This window comes from Arachis hypogaea, chromosome 10 (assembly GCF_003086295.3).
Source record: "Arachis hypogaea cultivar Tifrunner chromosome 10, arahy.Tifrunner.gnm2.J5K5, whole genome shotgun sequence".
NCBI classification, from domain to species: Eukaryota; Viridiplantae; Streptophyta; class Magnoliopsida; order Fabales; family Fabaceae; genus Arachis; species Arachis hypogaea.
Window position 1 is genome coordinate 104,223,217 of NC_092045.1, and position 22,075 is coordinate 104,245,291.

General features: G+C 37.6%; 2 long non-coding RNA genes across 2 annotated transcripts; one reads left to right on the forward strand and one right to left on the reverse strand.

The window, feature by feature from the left end:
* The first annotated feature begins 1,919 nt into the window (after window positions 1-1,919).
* LOC140175889 (uncharacterized) lies at window positions 1,920-4,440 on the forward strand. The gene is made up of 2 exons (XR_011866857.1): window positions 1,920-2,386; window positions 2,504-4,440. It is a non-coding gene; the product is annotated as an uncharacterized lncRNA (long non-coding RNA).
* Window positions 2,870-4,482, reverse strand: LOC140175888 (uncharacterized). The gene is made up of 3 exons (XR_011866856.1): window positions 4,175-4,482; window positions 3,620-3,742; window positions 2,870-3,456 (listed from the first exon to the last, which is right to left on the reverse strand). It is a non-coding gene; the product is annotated as an uncharacterized lncRNA (long non-coding RNA).
* Window positions 4,483-22,075: the final 17,593 nt, after the last annotated feature.

Consider the following 22,075-nt stretch of genomic DNA (forward strand, 5'->3'; position numbering starts at 1 on the left):
TTTCAATGGCTTTGGTAAATAGACTCAACCATGTGCTACCTCTTTTGCTATAATAGATAGTATCAATGCAATAAGTAAGAGTTACTTGTAGCATATCATTTTCATAAGAAAAGGTAGTGATTTAAATATACTCTAGTTATTTTTGTAGGTATTGATATTAACATATAGTATCATAGTACTACATGGTTTCATGATCACACACCAGTAAATATAGATGAACAAAAACCTTTTCTTCTTGCGGGAACCAAAGTGCAGTTAGAAAAAGATGATAATTACAACAGTTGGCATGAGGACTGAATGGAAAAAGTTGATGAAAACTTTAAGCGAGGAAGGTGAGGAGATGAGACTCCATTGAAAAAATACTTAACAAACTAAGTGATTATACTGAAGGAATATTTAATAGAATAATTGTACACATCATTTTTATTACTTGATTGTTTTTTCATTTGCATTTTTTATTGTCTTAATGACTATAACCATAACTATTAATGCTTCACACTTTGCCCTTTAATAGGAAGGTTTGTATGTTGCTAATGCATGTGAATTTTTTTAATTTTGGTAGTAAAGACTACTTTAGTTGCACTGATTGCATTCATGCCAACCAACCCATATGGTGCATTGGTGCATTGGCAATTAAATTCTAATATTTTGTTCATCTATATTTCCTGCACTTTGGTTTCTGCATCGAAGTGAACGATAGACAAAAAAAACATAGGAGTTATCATCATTGTAGAGAGAGTCTTTTCTTAAAAAAGAAGTAGTAGTTAGTTCTCCCAGAACAAGAGGGCACCACCATGGATGATAATCTTTTCCCATTCGTAATAGGAATAAAGTTTGGTCTTCTAACTGACCAAGATATAGTTAAGTATATTCTTGATCTTATGTGCATTAGCTTTCAATTGTTTGCCTTATAAATGAGACATGCGTAATCTACACTTATTAATCGTCTATTGAATATTAATCAATTTCACTTTTATAGGAGAATGCCTCTATTTTAGAAATACAAGAGTGTCCACAGATTAATTGTTCTGATTTGGGACTTCCAAACCTAACTCATGAGTGCACCACTTGTGGTTCTAAAGCCATTCATTCAGTTGAAGACGTATATTCGTACATTTTATACTCTAAACATCTAATATAAAGTCATTTATTTATGTGAAGGTAAGGATATATTTCTGGACAATTTATTTAGAGATTATCATTTGTAAATGTACTTGAAAAAACAGTGAAGAATTAATATTTAATTTTAGATCATTATGGAATAATTAAATTTAACATTACCAAACTCCATTCTTATTTCTTATTGGAAATGGCACAAATTTTGAACAAAATGTGTCTTGCTTATAAATCTATTCGAGAAGAATTATCGAGCAAGGTCAGCTATGTTTTACTTCTACCAAATATTACTATAGTTGATTTTATAGATATTCCAAAAAATTATACCATAAGCTATATGTATATGTTTTTTTAATGTTTGTTTGGGTTGGTCTGAATGGGTTTAATTTGTATTTTTTTTCATTGTTATCTGTTTCTATTGATAGTTCAAGTGTCTTTTTACAGGATGCTCAATTACTCTTTGGAACCAAATGGTCTAATAGTTGTAAATATTGTTCTGTAAGTTAACGTGGCTTCATCCTCACAAAAAATCAATTTTGGTTTTGGTTTTCTTTTATATTGTTCTTTTATTTTGTATTATTTATAGATATTTGTGCATCAAGCAGGGAAATAGTTATCCAAAAATGAAATTCAGAGTTTCGTCCAACAATCTCTTCCGAAAAAATGTGATTATTGTTGAAATAAACGCAAAGAAACATAGAGTACCTGGAGATTTTTGGAATTTCATCCCTTTTGATTCTTAACAAAAAGAAAGTCGCATAAAACCAAACAGAAAGGCTTTATCTCCTTATCAGGTAGCATTTCCCACTTTCACATATGTTATTCAGTTTCCAGGAGATGTTTTTTATTTTTAAAAGGTAAACTATTTATTATTGTCTCTAATGAAAATGCTTCTTCGAAGCTTAAACTTGTGTCTTATAAATTTTAGCATATTATTTGGCATATACAAATAAGATAGGTTTTTTTTTTTTTTTTTTTTTTCCGACGTGAATAAGATAGGTTCGAAGGACATTGATACAACAATTGGGTATGATACATGCAACTCCAATATTGGGATTCGGATTTTATTTACTTGATGATGATGATGATATTTGGCATTTTCCTTTTGATTTCAGGTTCTTTGTTTGCTGGAAGATGTTGATCGAGATTTTGTTCAAAAATTTGTTCCACAAATGGAGTTACTTGGTCTTAATTGCTTCCGGTGACGCCAAATTGCCATCGCGTAACAGAAGTCATGCATGCATTTGCTAATAGAAACGTGTTGACTTTTGTAAGTATATTTCTTTTTCTTCTTCATTGTGTTCTTTAATATGTTTATGAGCTTTCAGATATAATCACTCGAGCTCTAGTCTTTAATATAGCATTTTGCCTGGTTAAATGTTTTCAGGAAATTGGTTAATTTCCGGGGTACCGCGTTTATTTCTCGTGTTTTGGATTGCCTGAAGATCTGTAAGGCAAGATTTTCAACCTTTATTTTTGTTGCATTTTGTCAGATTGTGATCTTTTTTCTTTCTTATGATTGTACTTTAAAATGCAGCTACGTCCGGATAAAACACCAGCAAAAGAAAAATGCTGAAAATATGTGCAATTCATCTGGTTTAAACTGGATGAAAGATGTGGTTCTTGAAAAACATAGTGATAGTTTATTCCGTGTAGTAGTAGTTGGGGATCCAGACCTTGAGCCTGGTGAAATTGGTATACCTTGTCAAATAGCTGAAGTTCTGCAGGTTTCCGAGTACGTGAACAAGCATAATTTGGAAAAATTGCTTTATTGGTGAGTTAGTCATTAAAGGGAAGAAAGTCATAAAGGTCTGCAGAAAAGGTAGTCGTGTTGTTCTGTACAAAAAAGAAGAGCTTCAAATAGGAGACTTGTTTTATCGGCCTCTTGGTGATGGTGATTCCATACATCAATGCTCAATGATTGCTCTCTCGGTTAAAGTCCTACCAATATCTTTTGCAGTGTCTATCAAGCCACTGCCTGGGGATTTTGATGGTGATTGTCTTCATGGGTATATTCCACATTCAGTTGCTGCAAGAGTTGAGCTAAATGAGCTGGTTTCTTTGGAGAAGCAATTGATAAATGGGCAAAGTGGTAGAAATCTGCTTTCACTCTCTCAGGATAGCTTGACTGCTGCCCATTTGCTGATGGAAGATGGGGTCCTTTTAAATGTTTACCAAATGCAGCAGCTTCAGATGTTTTGTGCTCATAATTTAACATCACCTGCTATTGTTAAAGCTCCTTCCATTATTCAGCATGCTGTTGCCTTCTAATCTTGACTATTTTTCTTCAGAGGCTTCTGGTTGAACAATGTCAAGGGGAAACTCTAGACTTTTTGTATGCTGCACAGAAAGTTCTTTGTGAGTGGTTATCTATGACAGGTTTCACAGTTTCACTTGCTGACCTGTACCTTGCTTCTGACTGCTAAATCTCCTTTGGCTTACAAGAAGCAGAGCAATCGTGTAAGCTGCAAAACATGAATGAAAGGCCGAAGTTTAACCTCACCTGGGCAAGAGAATTGATGGATCTCGGTGAGAGCATCAAATGCATCATTCTGAAAGAGCGACATCCGATAAAGAATCAAGAATTTGACAAGCTCTGAGATTGTGCTGTCAGACTCATGGATATCTACAAAGTGTAAAAATCAAAGCATATCAAACATGCTTTTCATTTATTGCTCTACCAACCATAACAACTATAAGAATAACAAATTCTTCTTCCACTATGTGAGTTCAGCTAATGTATCTCATAATCCTATGCTGTAGTAGTAAACTAGGTCTATGCTAAAATCATTAAAATCTAATGAACTAATAACGCATTATAAAGCTTTTCTTTTTCTTGATTCATAAATTTAATTGCTTACTTCATCTATGCTCTAGCTTGATTAAACAAAAATGAACAAAAACAAAGTGTTAAGCTTGATCAAAGTTGTTAATTTCATTCGAGATTAGAAATGATGCAAGCATTAAATTGAAACCAAATCAAATTAACTAAATAACAAAGAAAAGGGAAAAAGATGAAAGGAAAAAAGGTTAGAGGTTTAGAAGGGATTGATCTTACTTTAGAGCATGATTGTAGAATCCTTTGAATGGTATTCTAAGTTTGAGAAGCTTGAAATGACACAGTTTCACTCTCTCCAGACATCAGAGTATTACGAACAGAAATCAGAACCACTGCAAGTCTCCCTCCACAGCTTCAACCTTTACTACCCGACCATGCATCACCACCATGTCCATCAAAAGTTACCAAATCCCCTTTTTTATTCGATTTATTTTTTTGGAAAAAGATGCCAAGATGGTGAAGAGAAGACAAGTTAGCGTGCTGCAATTTCAGTTAGCAACACTAACGCTTTGTTTGGATGCAAAATTGAAAATCAATGGAAAGAAAATGGGTGGAAAGAAAATGAGAGGAAAAAAAATAAAAAGAAAAATTAAATTTTTTTTCATGTTGTTTGGATGAAGAGAAAATGAAAAGAAAGAAAATTTTCTTTTGTTTGGATAGAAAGAAAAATAAAAAGAGAAAAAATCATACCTAAATAAAATTACATTAATATCCTTTATAAATTATAATATAATAATGTTATAATGACAAATTTGTAATTTTATCCATTTTTCTGCTTCAATCTAAGTTTTCTTCTCAATTTTGGAGAGAAAATTTTAACATGGACTCCACAGGTACTTTTACATTTTTCATTTATTTTCTTTCTTCATCCAAATAATGAAAAACTAATTTTTCCATCAATTTTCTTCTTTTTCATTTTCTTTCCTTTCAAATTCTTAACCAAACAAAGTGTAACTTGTAAAGAAACAGGTGAGGACAAATCCGTCTTTTCGGGCATCTAAGCACCAGGGAGTGAGAGTGAGAGTGAGTTCCGGTAGCTACTACTCACTATTGACCAGTGACTAGAATTCTTGGGCCTCAAAATATTTGTAATGATAGAAATTTTCGTATTATTCAAAATTTTAATTTAGATTGTTAATTGGGCATTTAAGGAAAAAAGTTATTGCTTTATTAAACTTAAGATAATTTATTAATAGAATATGATTTCTATTTATTATTATTATTTTATATATAATAAAATTATAAAGATAAGATTAATTAAGATTACGGTAAATTATTAAAAATACATTTGAATTATCTTGATGTTGATAAAAATGTCTATAACAAAATTAGACAATGTTATATGTATACTAAAATTAATTTCCAATATAAAATACATGTTAGAATATAAATACATATTGAAAATAAATTAAATCACACATATATTTATATAAAAATATATTGATGGCTATTTGTAGTGACTAATTTTAGTGTCAAATAATATTTTTGGATAAAAATATTTATTCGTGATTAAAGATCTATTCTGTTAAGGAAAAAGAAACGTGGCTCACTTGCTAATGTCAAAATTTCATTTACTACATACGAAGTTCTTATCGCATCACTCTTTTCTGTTAGTGTAAAATACCTTAGTTCACGATTGTAAATTTTTATCACGTTTTTTAAATGATTTGAAAATATTTTAGTTAATAATAAAATTTAGGAACATTTTTGTCGGTGCCAAAATAATTTGGATATATTTTTAGTAATTTGTTTTTGAGATAATAAAAAACTTTGTCTGCTAACAAGTAATTTAGACAAAAATATTAAGTAAACTATTAAAAATGCACCTGAATTATTTTAGCATTGATAAAACAATTTTGCTATACATCCAAATATTTTTGTCAACTAAATCCAATCATCTTGGCCCAAATCTAACAAAATTACTTACAGAATCTGCGCGTGAATTACACATTTCTTCTTCTTCACGTTCCTTCCTTTTCTTCGTGTGTTTTCTTCTCATCGTTGTTCTTTTATTATTGTTGCTTGTTGTTGCGTTTTTTTTTTTGTATTTCTTCTCTTCTTCCTCCTTCTCCAAGTAGTTATTATATTATTATTTTTTATTTGTTTTGTGTAACCCCGTTAAATTAGTAAATAATTAGTCAATAGATTAGTCTTTAATAAGAAAGATTGGAAATGCAAATATTATATTAAATTAGAATAGATGTCATCAAAATGAGAACTTTGACACTAATTTCGAAAAACCGGTCCAAGATTGGACCGAATGGATCGAACCGGTTGAACTGGTTCCAAACCGAACCTGTAAGCCCAACCGGCCCAGCAATTAAAATGAACCCAAACCTTTCTCTTCTTTATTTTGGCAGAAACGAGCGTGAAAAACTGAAGATTGATGGTTTAGAAGTTATAATAAATTCTCGTTGCAAGTATATTTTCTAAACCAAGCAATCAACCTTTCTTGCAAACGTTTTGGTTGTCACAAGTAACAAACCCAATAAAATTTATAAACCGAAGTATTTAAACCTCGGGTCGTCTTCTCAAGGAATTGCAGGAAAGTATGAATTATTATTGGTTAAGCAAAACAGTGTTTTTGGGTTTTGAAAAGGTTTTGAACAAGAGAAATAAATTGCAGGAATTAATAAATTGATAACTAAGAAAATATCTTGGCAAGGTATGAAAACTGGAAGTTCTATCCTAGTTATCCTTATCAATGGTGATGAGAATTATACTTTTGCTCTCACTAAGTCAACCTCTAACTATGAAGGTCAGTTAAGTGGGCAAATTAATTTAACACCTAAAGTCCTAGTCAACTCCTTAAGGAAAGACTAGAGTTATAGGAATCTAAATTAATCAGCAAAGATAACAATTATCAATCACGATGAGTTTGACAACTCAAGAGTTACCAATTAATCAACCAGAACCAAGAATATAGAAAGCTAAATTAAAATTATAATTATCTGGAATACCTCAAATTATATTGAATGGAGATGTCAATTCTAACATGAAAAAGTTCATAAGCCAATTGGGCAACATAAATCAAATACAAATAAAAGCTTCAGAGTAAACAAAAATAGAAAAGAAACATAAATTATTGAACCTGGTACGAAGAAACAATCATAATGACTAAAAGAAATCCTAATCCTAAAACCTAAGAGAGAGGAGAGAACCTCTCTCTCTAAAAACTACATCTAAATTGTGAAAAGTGAAATATGAATGAATGTATGATGATGAATTAATGGATTCCCCCACTTTATAGCCTATAATCTGTGTTTTCTGGGCCGAAAACTAGGTAAAAAACAGCCCAGAAATTGCTAATTGGGAAATCTGGTTCGTACAGGTCGCGGCAAAGTGACGCGGAGGCGTCATCCACGCGTTTGCGTGGATTGAGATTTTGCAGATGCGACGCAGGCGCGTCATTCACGCGTTCGCGTCACCCAACTTCGGGGCAGCTATGTCAAATTATATATCGTTGCGAAGCTCCGGATGTTAGCTTTCCAACGCAACTAGAACCATCTCATTTGGACTTCTGTAGCTCAAGTTATGACCGTTTGAGTGCGAAGAGGTCAGGCTGGACAACTTAGCAATTTCGTCAACTTCTTGTATTCCTTCCACTTTTGCATGCTTCCTTTCCATCCTCTAAGCCATTCATGCCCTGTATTCCCTGAAATCACTTAACACACATATCACGTCATCTAATGGTAATAAGAGAGGATTAATATTAGCGAATATAAGGCTAAAGAAGCATGTATTCAATTATAACACAAAATCCGGAAGGAAAACGTAAACTCATGCAATTAGTATGAATAAGTGTATGAAAGGTTGATAAAATCTACTCAATTGAGCACAAGATAAACCATAAAATAGTGGTTTATCAATCTCCCCACACTTAAACATTAGCATGTCCTCATGCTAAGCTCAAGAGAAGCTATAAGGGAGTGAAGAGGAATGATAGAATGTATGAAATGCAACCTATCTATGTGAATGCAACTACATGCTAAAATGATTCTACCTACTTGGTGAAAAAGTAAATAAATCTTTCAAGAACAAATATGAACTAGATTTTACTAATTCAATTCACAAAATACAATACAAATAACTTGCAAAAAGAAGATAGCTCATGAAAGCAGGGAACATAGAATTAAGCACTGAACCCTTACTGGTAGTGTATATCATTCTAACTCTCAAGTGTCTAGGGTCAATTCTCTCAATTCTCTACTAATCTTGCTTTCTATAGCTTGCTCTTCATCTAACAATCAACAAAAATTAATGCACAGATACACATATCAAGAGGTCTTTTAAGGGTTGTAATGGGGTTAAGGTCAAGGTAGGATTGTATTTGGTCAAGTGGACTAAAATCTGAATCCTTAATTAACTTAAACTTTTCACCTAACTTAGGACAATCCATGTAATCATAATATAAAATCAATAACTACCCATTAACTGCGTTTACTACATATTTATGCATTCCAAGTTTTGAGTACAATACATGTGCATTGCTATCACCATTTACTTTGGGGCATTTTGTCCCCTTTTTATTTTTCTGCTCTTTTTTTCTTTTCTTAATAATTTTTTTTCAATGCATATGATTAAGGTATTGAATGCATAAACATGTTCTTAACATTTTTCGCATTTTCACAGAAAGTCTAACACATTCAATTCCCAAACCAAACGTTTCCAAACCCACTTTCCCCACACTTAATTCATGAGCACTTTCACTAGTCTAAGCTAATCAAGGATTCAAATTAAGAACATTATTATTTTCCGCTTAGAGTTAGTGATGAGCTAAAGTAAGGAACAAAGGGGTAAAATAGGCTCAACATTGGTTTGCAAATGATAATGAAAGGGTAAGGCCATATGGGTATGTAAGCTCAGTGAACTAAGGCCTCAATCATATGAGTGTATGCATACATCAAACAATGGAAATATAGAATCAAGCAAGACAAAGATCACAATTTTAGAGAGAATAACACACACCAAAAATAAAATATTGGTTGATAAAATGCAACCAATCAAATAAGCTCAAAATCTCACTGGTTTTGTGTGTTCGAGCTCTAAACCATGTTCCAAAATAATATTTCTTCATACAAGTTTTTCAAAAAGTTTTATTCAAATTAGTAAAATACTATAAAAGGTTTCTTGAAAAAGAAAATATTACTTCAACCAAGTGGTAAAATATACACAAAATCAAACAAACATGCGAATGCAACAATGAACAAATAAAGAAAGTAAGACATTGGTGTTGAAATGAGAATAACTGACCCATGGAGATCGGTATCGACCTCCCCACACTTAAAGATTGCACCGTCCTCGGTGCATGCTAAGATGTGCAGGTGGACGGGTTGCTTCAACTGATGCTTTTCTCCAAAGACTGAGCAGATGAACTTGTTTGTCTCCCCATTAAGAAGCTTTTTCTCTCCCTTTGTGGTGGCCTGATGAGCGGATAATTTGTATGCTTTTTGGCATTGTTTTAAGTATGTTTTTAGTATGATTTAGTTAGTTTTTAGTATATTTTTATTAGTTTTTAGTTAAAATTCACTTTTCTGGACTTTACTATGAGTTTGTGTGTTTTTCTGTGATTTCAGGTATTTTCTGGCTGAAATTGAGGGTCCTGAGCAAAAATCTGATTCCGAGACCAAAAAGGACTGCAGATGCTGTTGGATTCTGACCTCCCTGCACTCGAAGCGGATTTTCTGGAGCTACAGAAGCCCAATTGGCGCGCTCTCAACGGCGTTGGAAAGTAGACATCCTGGGCTTTCCAGCAATATATAATAGTCCATACTTTGCCCAAGATTTGATGGCCCAAACCGGCGCTCAAAGTCACCTACAGAAATTCCGGCGTTAAACGCCGGAACTGGCATAAAATTTGGAGTTAAACGCCCAAACTGGCATGAGAACTGGCGTTTAACTCCAGAAAAATTCTCTACACGAAATTCCTTCATTGCTCAGCCCAAGCACACACCAAGTGGGCCCGGAAGTGGATTTTTCTGTCATTTACTCATTTCTGTAAACCTTAGGACACTAGTTTACTATTTATAGGATCTTTTGACATTGTATCAGTACCCTATGCAACCTTTTGATGACCTTATGACATTTTACACGTTTTCTTCCATAGCATGAGTCTCTAAACCCCATGGTTGGGGGTGAGGAGCTCTGCTGTGTCTTGATGGATTAATGCAATTACTACTGTTTCTCATTCAATCATGCTTGCTTCCATTCCAAGATAATACTTGTTCTTAATCCGGATGAATGTGATGATCCGTGACAATCATCATCATTCTCAACCATGAACGTGTGACTGACAACCACCTCCGTTCTACCTTAGATTAAGTAGTTATCTCTTGGGTTCTTTAATCGGAATCTTCGTGGTATAAGCTAGACTGATGGCGGCATTCAAGAGAATCCGGAAGGTCTAAACCTTGTCTGTGGTATTCTGAGTAGGATTCAATGATTGAATGACTGTGACGTGCTTCAATCTCCTGAAGGCGGGGCGTTAGTGACAGACGCAAAAGAATCACTGGATTCTATTCCGGCCTGATTGAGAACCAACAGATGGAATGCCGTGCCGTGACAGGGCATTAGGAATCGTTCCAATGAGAGGATGGGAGGTAGCCATTGACAACGGTGAAACCCTACATACAGCTTGCCATGGAAGGAGACTTGCGTGACTGAAGAAGAAGACAGTAGGAAAGCAGAGATTCAGAAGATGGAGCATCTCCAAACCTCAACCTATTCTCCATTACTGCAAAACAAGTAATCATTTCATGTTCTTTTGCTTTTCACAATCAATCCTGATAATTTCTGATATCCTGACTAAGATTTACAAGATAACCATAGCTTGCTTCAAGCCGACAATCTCTGTGGGATCGACCCTTGCTCACGCAAGGTATTACTTGGACGACCCAGTACACTTGCTGGTTAGTTGTGCGGGATTGCAAAAGTGTGATTGCAATTTCGTGCACCAAGTTTTTGGCGCCGTTGCCGGGGATTGTTGAGTTTGGACAACTGACGGCTTATCTTGTTGCTTAGATTAGGACTGTTTTACTTTTGTTGGTTTAGAGTCTTTTAGTTGAGTCTAGTTTCATATTCTAAGTTTGGTGTCAATTGCATGCTTTTGCCTTTCTTTTAATTTTCGATTTTTGCATGTTCTTAGTCCTTTTTGATTCATAAAAATTCTAAGTTTGGTGTCCTCTTTGTGTTCTTCCCTTAAAAATTTTTCGAAAAATTTGAGTTTGATTTTCTAAAATTTTAAGTGTGGTGTCTTTTTGTGTTTTTCTCTTTCCTCTTTTCAAAAATCAAATCTTTTTCATAAAAATTTTTCAATCATATCTTTCTAATTGCTATTTTCAAAATCTTTTTAATTAACTAATTGATTCAGTTCTCAATTTGCTTTGATCTTATTTTCTTTTTGATTTTCGAATTTTTATTTTAATTTTATTTTGTTTTATTCTTTTTTTTTCGTAAATTCAAAAAAAAAAAAAAAACAAAATTTATCTCTTTGCAATCATTATCATTTCCCTTTTGTCCATCATGGACTTAAGTGGGATCAATCAGTCCAAAAGGACTCTGGGGTCATATGCTAACCCCATTACAGCTGCATATGGGAGTAGCATCTGTACACCTCCCATCAAAGCAAGCAGCTTTGAACTAAATCCTCAACTCATTATCATAGTGCAGCAAAATTGCCAGTATTCCGGTCTTCCACAGGAAGAACCTACTGAGTTTCTGGCACAATTTTTACAAATTGCTGACACAATACATGATAAAGAGGTGGATCAGGATGTCTACAGACTATTACTGTTTCCATTTGCTGTGAAAGATCAAGCTAAGAGGTGGTTGAATAACCAACCTACAGCAAGCATAAAGACATGGAAACAGTTGTCAGACAAATTCCTGAATCATTTTTACCCTCCAAAGAGGATGACACAGCTAAGGCTGGACATCCAAGGCTTTAAACAAGAGGATAATGAATCCCTTTATAATGCCTGGGAGAGGTATAGAGGTATGTTAAGAAAATGTCCCTCTGAAATGTTTTCAGAGTGGGTACAGTTAGACATTTTCTACTATGGGCTTACAGAAAAAGCTCAGATGTCTTTAGACCACTCAGCTGGTGGATCTATACACATGAGGAAGACAATTGAAGAAGCTCAAGAGCTTATAGACACTGTTGCTAGAAACCAATATTTGTACTCTAGCAATGAGTTCTCTCCAAAAGAGGAAGTCATGACAGTAGCCACTGACCCTAGTCCTCAAGAACAGATAATTGAGCTTAATCAACAATTGCTCCTGATGACAGAACAGTTAGCAGATTTTAAAGAGATGCTCAATGAAACTAAAGTTGCTAACAAGAGCATAGAACTGCAGTTAAATCAAGCAAAACAGCAAATATCTAAACAGATAACAGAGGAATGTCAAGCAGTTCAATTGAGGAGTGGGAAGACCCTGAGTAACACTGCTCAAAAGAGTAAAAAGCCAAACAAGGAACAATTGACAGAGGACAACCACACCACTGTTCAAAATCCCTCTGAGGACAGTAAGAGCCCAGAGAGGAATGCTATTGGCGTTCAAACGCCAGAAAGGGAAGGAAAGCTGGCGTTAAACGCCCATTCCTTACCCAGTTCTGGCGTTCAAACGCCAGAAAAGGGAGAGAAGTTGGCGTTTAACGCCCAAACTTCACCCATTCCTGGCGTTCAAACGCCAAGGGAAGATCAGACACCTGAGAGTGCTGACAGTAATCCCTCTAACAAGGCTTCTTCAACCACTTCTGTAAGGAATAAACCTGCAGCATCTAAGGTTGAAGAATATAAAGCCAAGATGCCTTATCCTCAAAAACTCCGCCAAGCGGAACAGGATAAGCAATTTGCCCGCTTTGCAGACTATCTAAGGACTCTTGAAATAAAGATTCCGTTTGCAGAGGCACTTGAGCAAATACCTTCTTATGCTAAGTTCATGAAAGAGATCTTAAGTCATAAGAAGGATTGGAGAGAAACTGAAAAAGTGTTTCTCACTGAAGAATGCAGTGCAGTCATATTAAAGAGCTTACCAGAAAAGCTTCAAGATCCAGGAAGCTTTATGATACCATGCACATTAGAAGGTGCTTGCACTAAGACAGCCCTATGTGATCTCGGAGCAAGCATCAATCTAATACCTGCATCCACTATCAGAAAGCTTGGGTTGACTGGAGAAGTCAAACCAACCCGGATATGCCTCCAACTTGCTGATGGCTCTATTAAATACCCATCAGGCATAATTGAGGACATGATTGTCAAGGTTGGGCCATTTGCCTTTCCAACTGACTTTGTGGTGCTGGAAATGGAGGAGCACAAGAGTGCAACTCTTATTCTAGGAAGACCCTTTCTAGCAACTGGACGAACTCTCATTGATGTACAAAAAGGGGAAGTAACCTTGAGGGTCAATGAGGATGAGTTCAAGTTGAATGCTGTAAAAGCTATGCAGCATCCAGACACACCAAATGATTGCATGGGCGCTGACATCATTGACTCTCTGGTAGAAGAGATCAATATGGCTGAGAGCCTAGAATCAGAGCTTGAGGACATCTTCAGAGATGCTCAACCTGATCAAGAAGAACTAGAGGAGGCAAAGGAATTTTCGAAAATTCCTCAGGAGGAGGATAAGCCTCCCAAGCCTGAACTCAAACCACTACCATCATCCCTGAAATATGCATTTCTGGGAGAGGGTGACACTTTTCCAGTGATTATAAGCTCTGCTTTAAATCCACAGGAAGAGGAAGCACTGATCCAAGTGCTAAGGACACACAAGACAGCTCTTGGGTGGTCCATAAGTGATCTTAAGGGCATTAGCGCAGCTAGATGCATGCACAAGATCCTGTTGGAGGATAATGCCAAACCAGTGGTCCAACCACAGAGGAGGCTAAATCCTGCCATGAAGGAGGTGGTGCAGAAAGAGGTCACTAAATTACTAGAGGCTGGGATTATTTATCCTATTTCTGATAGCCCCTGGGTGAGCCCTGTCCAAGTTGTTCCCAAAAAGGGAGGCATGACAGTGGTTCATAATGAAAAAAATGAACTGGTTCCTACAAGGACAGTCACAGGGTGGCGCATGTGTATTGACTACAGAAGGCTCAATACAGCCACCAGAAAGGATCATTTTCCTTTACCATTCATAGACCAAATGCTAGAAAGACTAGCTGGCCATGATTATTACTGCTTTTTGGATGGCTATTCAGGCTACAACCAAATTGCAGTAGACCCCCAGGACCAAGAGAAAACAGCATTCACCTGCCCTTCAGGCGTGTTTGCCTATAGGAGAATGCCTTTTGGTCTGTGCAATGCACCTGCAACCTTTCAGAGGTGCATGCTCTCTATCTTCTCAGATATGGTAGAGAAATTTCTGGAAGTCTTCATGGATGACTTTTCAGTATATGGAGACTCATTTAGCTCCTGTCTTAATCACCTAGCACTTGTCTTGAAAAGGTGCCAAGAGACTAACCTGGTTTTAAACTGGGAGAAATGTCACTTTATGGTGACTGAAGGAATTGTCCTTGGGCACAAAATTTCAAGCAAGGGAATAGAGGTGGATAAGGCAAAGGTAGAGGTAATTGAAAAATTACCACCACCTGCCAATGTTAGGGCAATCAGAAGCTTTCTTGGGCATGCAGGATTCTACAGAAGGTTTATAAAGGATTTTTCGAAAATTGCAAAACCTCTGAGTAACCTGCTAGCTGCTGACACACCATTTGTGTTTGACACACAGTGTCTGCAGGCATTTGAGACCCTAAAAGCTAAGTTGGTCACAGCACCAATTATCTCTGCACCAGATTGGACATTGCCATTTGAACTAATGTGTGATGCCAGTGACCATGCCATTGGTGCAGTGTTGGGACAGAGGCATAACAAGCTTCTGCACGTCATTTACTATGCCAGCCGTGTTCTAAATGACGCACAGAAGAACTACACAACAACAGAAAAAGAGTTACTTGCAGTGGTTTATGCCATTGACAAGTTCAGATCCTATTTAGTGGGATCCAAAGTGGTTGTGTACACTGACCATGCTGCTCTTAAATATCTACTCACAAAGCAGGATTCAAAACCCAGGCTCATTAGATGGGTGTTGCTTCTGCAAGAGTTTGATATAGAAATAAGAGACAGAAAAGGGACAGAGAACCAAGTAGCAGATCATCTGTCCCGAATAGAACCAGTAGCTGGGGCGTCCCTCCCTTCTACTGAGATCTCAGAGACTTTCCCAGATGAGCAACTATTTGCCATTCAGGAAGCTCCATGGTTTGCAGATATTGCAAATTTTAAAGCCGTGAGGTTCATACCCAAAGAGTACAGTTACATGCAGAGAAAGAAATTAATTTCAGATGCCAAGTACTACCTCTGGGATGAACCATATCTCTTTAAGAGATGTGCTGACGGAGTGATCCGCAGGTGTGTACCCAGAGAAGAAGCACAAAGGATCCTATGGCACTGCCATGGATCACAGTATGGAGGACATTTTGGAAGTGAGCGAACAGCCACTAAAGTCCTCCAATGTGGCTTCTACTGGCCTACTCTCTATAAAGATTCCCGAGAGTTTGTGCGTAACTGTGACAGTTGCCAAAGAGCTGGTAACCTGCCTCATGGATATGCCATGCCTCAACAAGGGATATTAGAGATAGAGTTGTTTGATGTATGGGGAATTGACTTCATGGGGCCATTCCCACCATCATACTCAAACACTTACATTCTGGTGGCAGTGGACTATGTATCTAAGTGGGTAGAAGCGATTGCTACAACCACCAATGATACTAAGACCGTACTGAAATTCCTCCAGAAAAATATTTTCAGCAGATTTGGCGTTCCCAGAGTGCTAATCAGTGATGGGGGCACTCATTTCTGCAATAAACAGCTACACCTTCCTATGGTTAGATATGGAATTAGCCACAAAGTGGCAACTCCGTATCATCCACAGACAAATGGGCAAGCTGAGGTCTCTAACAGAGAGCTAAAGAGAATCCTGGAACGGACTGTGATGGCCCGAAGAAAGGATTGGGCAAAGAGCTTGGATGATGCTCTGTGGGCATACAGAACAGCATTCAAGACCCCTATAGGAACCTCTCCATACCAACTGGTGTATGGGAAGGCCTGCCATTTGCCTGTGGAACTGGAACATAAAGCCTACTGGGCAACCAGATTCCTAAACATGGATGCACAGTTAGCTGGTGAAAAAAGACTGCTCCAGCTAAATGAGCTAGAGGAGTTCAGACTCAATGCCTTTGAAAATGCAAAAATTTATAAGGAAAAGGCAAAGAAATGGCATGACAAGAAGTTGTCAACCAGAGTCTTTGAGCCAGGACAAAAAGTTCTGCTCTTCAACTCTAGGCTCAAACTGTTTCCAGGAAAACTCAAATCCCGTTGGAGGGGTCCGTATGTGATTACAGGAGTGTCACCATATGGATATGTTGAGCTTCAGGATATTGATTCTGACAAGAAGTTCATTGTTAATGGACAGAGAATCAAGCACTATCTTGAAGGAAATTTTGAGCAGGAATGCTCAAAACTGAGACTTGAGTGATTCTCAGTGAAAGTCCAGCTAAAGACAGTAAAGAAGCGCTTGCTGGGAGGCAACCCAGTCATTAGGAGGTTATATGATTAGTTCCTACAGAGGCAAATATCAAAAATGAAGGAATTCACAGAGTTACAGAAGGATTCAGCTCAAAAAGCAGAGAAAATGAGCTTACTGGCGAAAAAACGCCAGTAAGGGGCATTTTGGGCGTTAAACGCCAGAATGGGTACCATTCTGGGCGTTTAACGCCAGGAATGGTGCCATTTTGGGCGTTAAACGCCAGAATGGGCACCATTCTGGGCATTTAACGCCAGGTGTGCAGCATCACTGGGCGTTCAGAAAAACGCCCAGTGAGGAAGGTTTTCTGGCGTTTAACGCCAGCCAGGGCACCTGGCTGGGCGTTAAACGCCCAAAAGGGGTGCCATATGGGCGTTAAACGCCAGAATGGGTGCCATTCTGGGCGTTTAACGCCAGAAAGGTGGGGGGACCACACTTTTGTTTTCAACTCAATTTTTTTCAAACTTTCCTCTTTTTACCCATACTCTTCTACATAAATGCACTTCAACCTTTCATCATTCACTTTCAAATCTTCACAAATCAAAACCATTCTTCAAATCTATTTCAAATTAATCCCAAATCTTCTTCAAAAACTCACCCTTTTCTCAATTTCTTTCCATGTCTTCTCAAATCTCCTTTCAAATCTCTCTTTTGTTTTCGAAATTCTCCTCCCCCCACTCTATAAATGAACGTTTCTCACCCCTCATTCCTCACACCATTCGAATTTCCTCTTCCTCTCTCTCTCTCTTCTCTTCTTTCTTTTCTTTTTGCTTGAGGACAAGCAAAACCTCTAAGTTTGGTGTGCTTTTCTGTGATCACTAGGCCAAGATCTATCAAGATCATGGCTCCCAAGGGAAAACAAACTAACTCAAGAGGAAAGAAAGAGACTAATCCAAAGAATCTTTGGAATCAAGAGAAGTTCTTAACCAAAGAACATGAAGACCATTATCACAAAATAATGGGTCTGAGGTCAGTGATCCCGGAAGTCAAATTTGATCTGAAAGAAGATGAATATCCGGAGATCCAAGAGCAAATTCGAAACAGAGGATGGGAAGTTCTGACCAATCCTGAAATAAAGGTTGGAAGGAACATGGTTCAGGAATTCTACTCTAATCTGTGGTTGACAGATAAGCAGAGAATGACTGGAACTGCTTACCATACCTACAGAACCATGGTCAGAGGGAAAGTTATGTACTTTCATCTGGACAAAATAAGAGAAATCTTCAAACTACCTCAACTACAAGATGATCCTGACTCCTTCAATAGGAGGATGGTGAGAGTAGATAAAGGGTTGGATCAAGTTCTAGAGGACATTTGCCTCCCTGAGACTAAGTGGATAACCAATTCAAAGGGTGTCCCAAACCAACTCAAGAGGGGAGACCTCAAGCCAATTGCAAGAGGTTGGCTAGACTTTATTGGGCGTTCCATATTGCCCACTAGCAACCGTTCTGAGGTCACCATCAAAAGAGCAGTGATGATTCATTGCATTATGCTTGGAAAAGAAGTGGAGGTTCATCATGTGATTGCTTGTGAGATTTACACAATTGCAAATAAGAATTCCACTGTAACCAAATTGGCTTATCCAAGCCTGATCTCCTTGCTCTGTAAAGAGGCTGGAGTGAAGATGGAAGCAGATGAATTCATACCTATTGAACATCTAATCACCAAGAAGTCAATGGAAGGACAAGGGGCGTGAACTCCAAGAAACGCCAAAAGCTCTCATCTCAAGTTGAGGGAGCATCCACTTCTCAAAATCAAGGTTGTTGAGTCCTAACTCTGTGAAAACTTCTATCATTAGGAGCCTCTGTTTTTCATTTTTTTTATTGAGTTTTGTTTTTATTCATAATTAATAAAATTGAACTTTTATGCCTTAAAGATATGAATGTCCTATGAATCCATCACCTCTCTTAAATGAAAAATGCTTTAATCACAAAAGAACAAAAAGTACAGGATTTCAAAATTTATCATTGAAACTAGTTGAATTAGTTTGATGTGGTGACAATACTTTTTGTTTTCTGAATGAATGCTTGAACAGTGCATATGTCTCTTGAATTTGTTGTTTTGAGAATGTTAAAACAAATTGTTGGCTCTTGAAAGAATGAGGAGAAAGAGAAATGTTATTGAGGATCTAAAAATCATTAGAGTGATTCTTGAAGCAAGAAAAAGCAATCAAAAAAAAAAAAAAGAGAGATTTCGAAAAAAAAAAAAGAGAAGAAGAAAAGAAAAAGAAAAAGAAAGAAATAAAGTTGTGATCCAAGGCAACAAGAGTGTGCTTAAGAACCCTGGACACCTCTAATTGGGGACTTTAGCAAAGCTAAGTCACAATCTGAAAAGGTTCACCCAATTATGTGTCTGTGGCATGTATGTATCCGGTGGTAATACTGGAAGACAGAGTGCTTTGGGCCACAGCCAAGACTCATACACTGGCTATGTTCAAGAATCATTATGCTCAATTAAGAGAATCAATAACACTATCTGAGTTCTGAGTTCTTATAGATGCCAATCATTCTGAACTCCAAGGGATAGAGTGAGATGCCAAAACTGTTCGGAGGCAAAAAGCTACTAGTCCCGCTCATCTAGTTGGAGCTATGTTTCCTTGATATTTTGGAGTCTATAGTATATTCTATTCTTTTTATCCTATTTTGATTTTCAGTTGCTTGGGGACAAGCAACAATTTAAGTTTGGTGTTGTGATGAGCGGATAATTTGTATGCTTTTTGGCATTGTTTTAAGTATGTTTTTAGTATGATTTAGTTAGTTTTTAGTATATTTTTATTAGTTTTTAGTTAAAATTCACTTTTCTGGACTTTACTATGAGTTTGTGTATTTTTCTGTGATTTCAGGTATTTTCTGGCTGAAATTGAGGGTCCTGAGCAAAAATCTGATTCCGAGACCAAAAAGGACTGCAGATGCTGTTGGATTCTGACCTCCCTGCACTCGAAGCGGATTTTCTGGAGCTACAGAAGCCCAATTGGCGCGCTCTCAACGGCGTTGGAAAGTAGACATCCTGGGCTTTCCAGCAATATATAATAGTCCATACTTTGCCCAAGATTTGATGGCCCAAACCGGCGCTCAAAGTCACCTACAGAAATTCCGGCGTTAAACGCCGGAACTGGCATAAAATTTGGAGTTAAACGCCCAAACTGGCATGAGAACTGGCGTTTAACTCCAGAAAAGGTCTCTACACAAAATTCCTTCATTGCTCAGCCCAAGCACACACCAAGTGGGCCCGGAAGTGGATTTTTCTGTCATTTACTCATTTCTGTAAACCTTAGGACACTAGTTTACTATTTATAGGATCTTTTGACATTGTATCAGTACCCTATGCAACCTTTTGATGACCTTATGACATTTTACACGTTTTCTTCCATAGCATGAGTCTCTAAACCCCATGGTTGGGGGTGAGGAGCTCTGCTGTGTCTTGATGGATTAATGCAATTACTACTGTTTCTCATTCAATCATGCTTGCTTCCATTCCAAGATAATACTTGTTCTTAATCCGGATGAATGTGATGATCCGTGACAATCATCATCATTCTCAACCATGAACGTGTGACTGACAACCACCTCCGTTCTACCTTAGATTAAGTAGTTATCTCTTGGGTTCTTTAATCGGAATCTTCGTGGTATAAGCTAGACTGATGGCGGCATTCAAGAGAATCCGGAAGGTCTAAACCTTGTCTGTGGTATTCTGAGTAGGATTCAATGATTGAATGACTGTGACGTGCTTCAATCTCCTGAAGGCGGGGCGTTAGTGACAGACGCAAAAGAATCACTGGATTCTATTCCGGCCTGATTGAGAACCAACAGATGGAATGCCGTGCCGTGACAGGGCATTAGGAATCGTTCCAATGAGAGGATGGGAGGTAGCCATTGACAACGGTGAAACCCTACATACAGCTTGCCATGGAAGGAGACTTGCGTGACTGAAGAAGAAGACAGTAGGAAAGCAGAGATTCAGAAGATGGAGCATCTCCAAACCTCAACCTATTCTCCATTACTGCAAAATAAGTAATCATTTCATGTTCTTTTGCTTTTCACAATCAATCCTGATAATTTCTGATATCCTGACTAAGATTTACAAGATAACCATAGCTTGCTTCAAGCCGACAATCTCTGTGGGATCGACCCTTGCTCACGCAAGGTATTACTTGGACGACCCAGTACACTTGCTGGTTAGTTGTGCGGGATTGCAAAAGTGTGATTGCAATTTCGTGCACCATGGCCATTCTGAAAGAAGGGGGAAAAGAAGAAAAGTAACCCAAAAATAAAGATAAGAACATAAATAACATATGGGTGTTAATGCCAAATAATAAAGGTCTCAATTACATGGTAGCTACAACATGCAAGTGAGAAAATAGTGGAAGCAAATGGCATATCAATAGTGCAAAAGATGCAACAATGGGGAAGAGAGTGTGGGTAATACAAGATAGCGTAAGTGCATATCAATGCAAAAGGAATATCAGTATTATAAAAATTAGCATTTACTTATGAATAATAATACCCAATTAGAATAAAACAAGTCATGAAATACTAGAATAATTCAAGAAAAGATGCAACAGTTGAAAAAGAAAATTTAACACCAATGAAAAAAGAAGAAGAAAGGAAGAAAGGAGGAAGAAAAAAGAAGAGATAGAAGAAATTAGGATTAGAAAAGAAAAGATAAGATAATTGGCGCTGGTTTGGATAAGTTGTGCGTCACATGTGATGCGGATGCGTGGTGCACGCGATCGTGTGGGGTGTGATAAATTCAAGTGACGCAGACGCGTGGGGAACACGGACGCGTGGCTCAATTTGTGCTAGTGGCGTGAGAGCAGCCTCGCGTACACACAACTCTCTGTTTAAATGCATTTTTGCCAAAAATCTAGGGTGACACGTTCGCGTGGGTGACGCAATCGCGTGAATGGCCATCTTTCGAAAAATGACGCGAACGCGTGGGGCACGCGTTGCGTGGTAGGGCTTGTGCTTCTAGCACGATTCCAGCCCCACTCCATCACAACTTGCTGCCATGCACCCTTTTTACGTCGATTTTTAGGGCACGCGTTCGCGTGGGTGACGCGGACGCGTGGGAGGCATTTTTCCCACATGACGCGGATGCGTGGGCAATGCGGTCGCGTCGGTCAAATTGTGCCAAAGGCATGCCTCCAGCCACGCTCTCACGTGACTCTCTGTTCACTTTTCTTTTCTTCCCAACGCACATATGACGCGGACGCGTCATTGACGCTGTCACATCGCGTGCTCTCTTTTTTTTTCATGCAGTATGCAGAATGCAAAATATAATGAATGTTATGCACAATTCCAGGTTAAATTAGAATTCAAAAATAGACTAAAATAGAAAGAGAACGATCATACCATGGTGGGTTGTCTCCCACCTAGCACTTTTAGTTAAAGTCTTTAAGTTGGACATTTGATGAGCTTCCTGCTATGGTGGCTTGTGCTTGAATTCGTCCAGAAATCTCCACCAGTGTTTGGAATTCCAACAGCCTCTGGGGTCCCAAACAAGGCATGTAAAGCCCTTGAGCAGTTTCAAACAGGTTTCCAGACT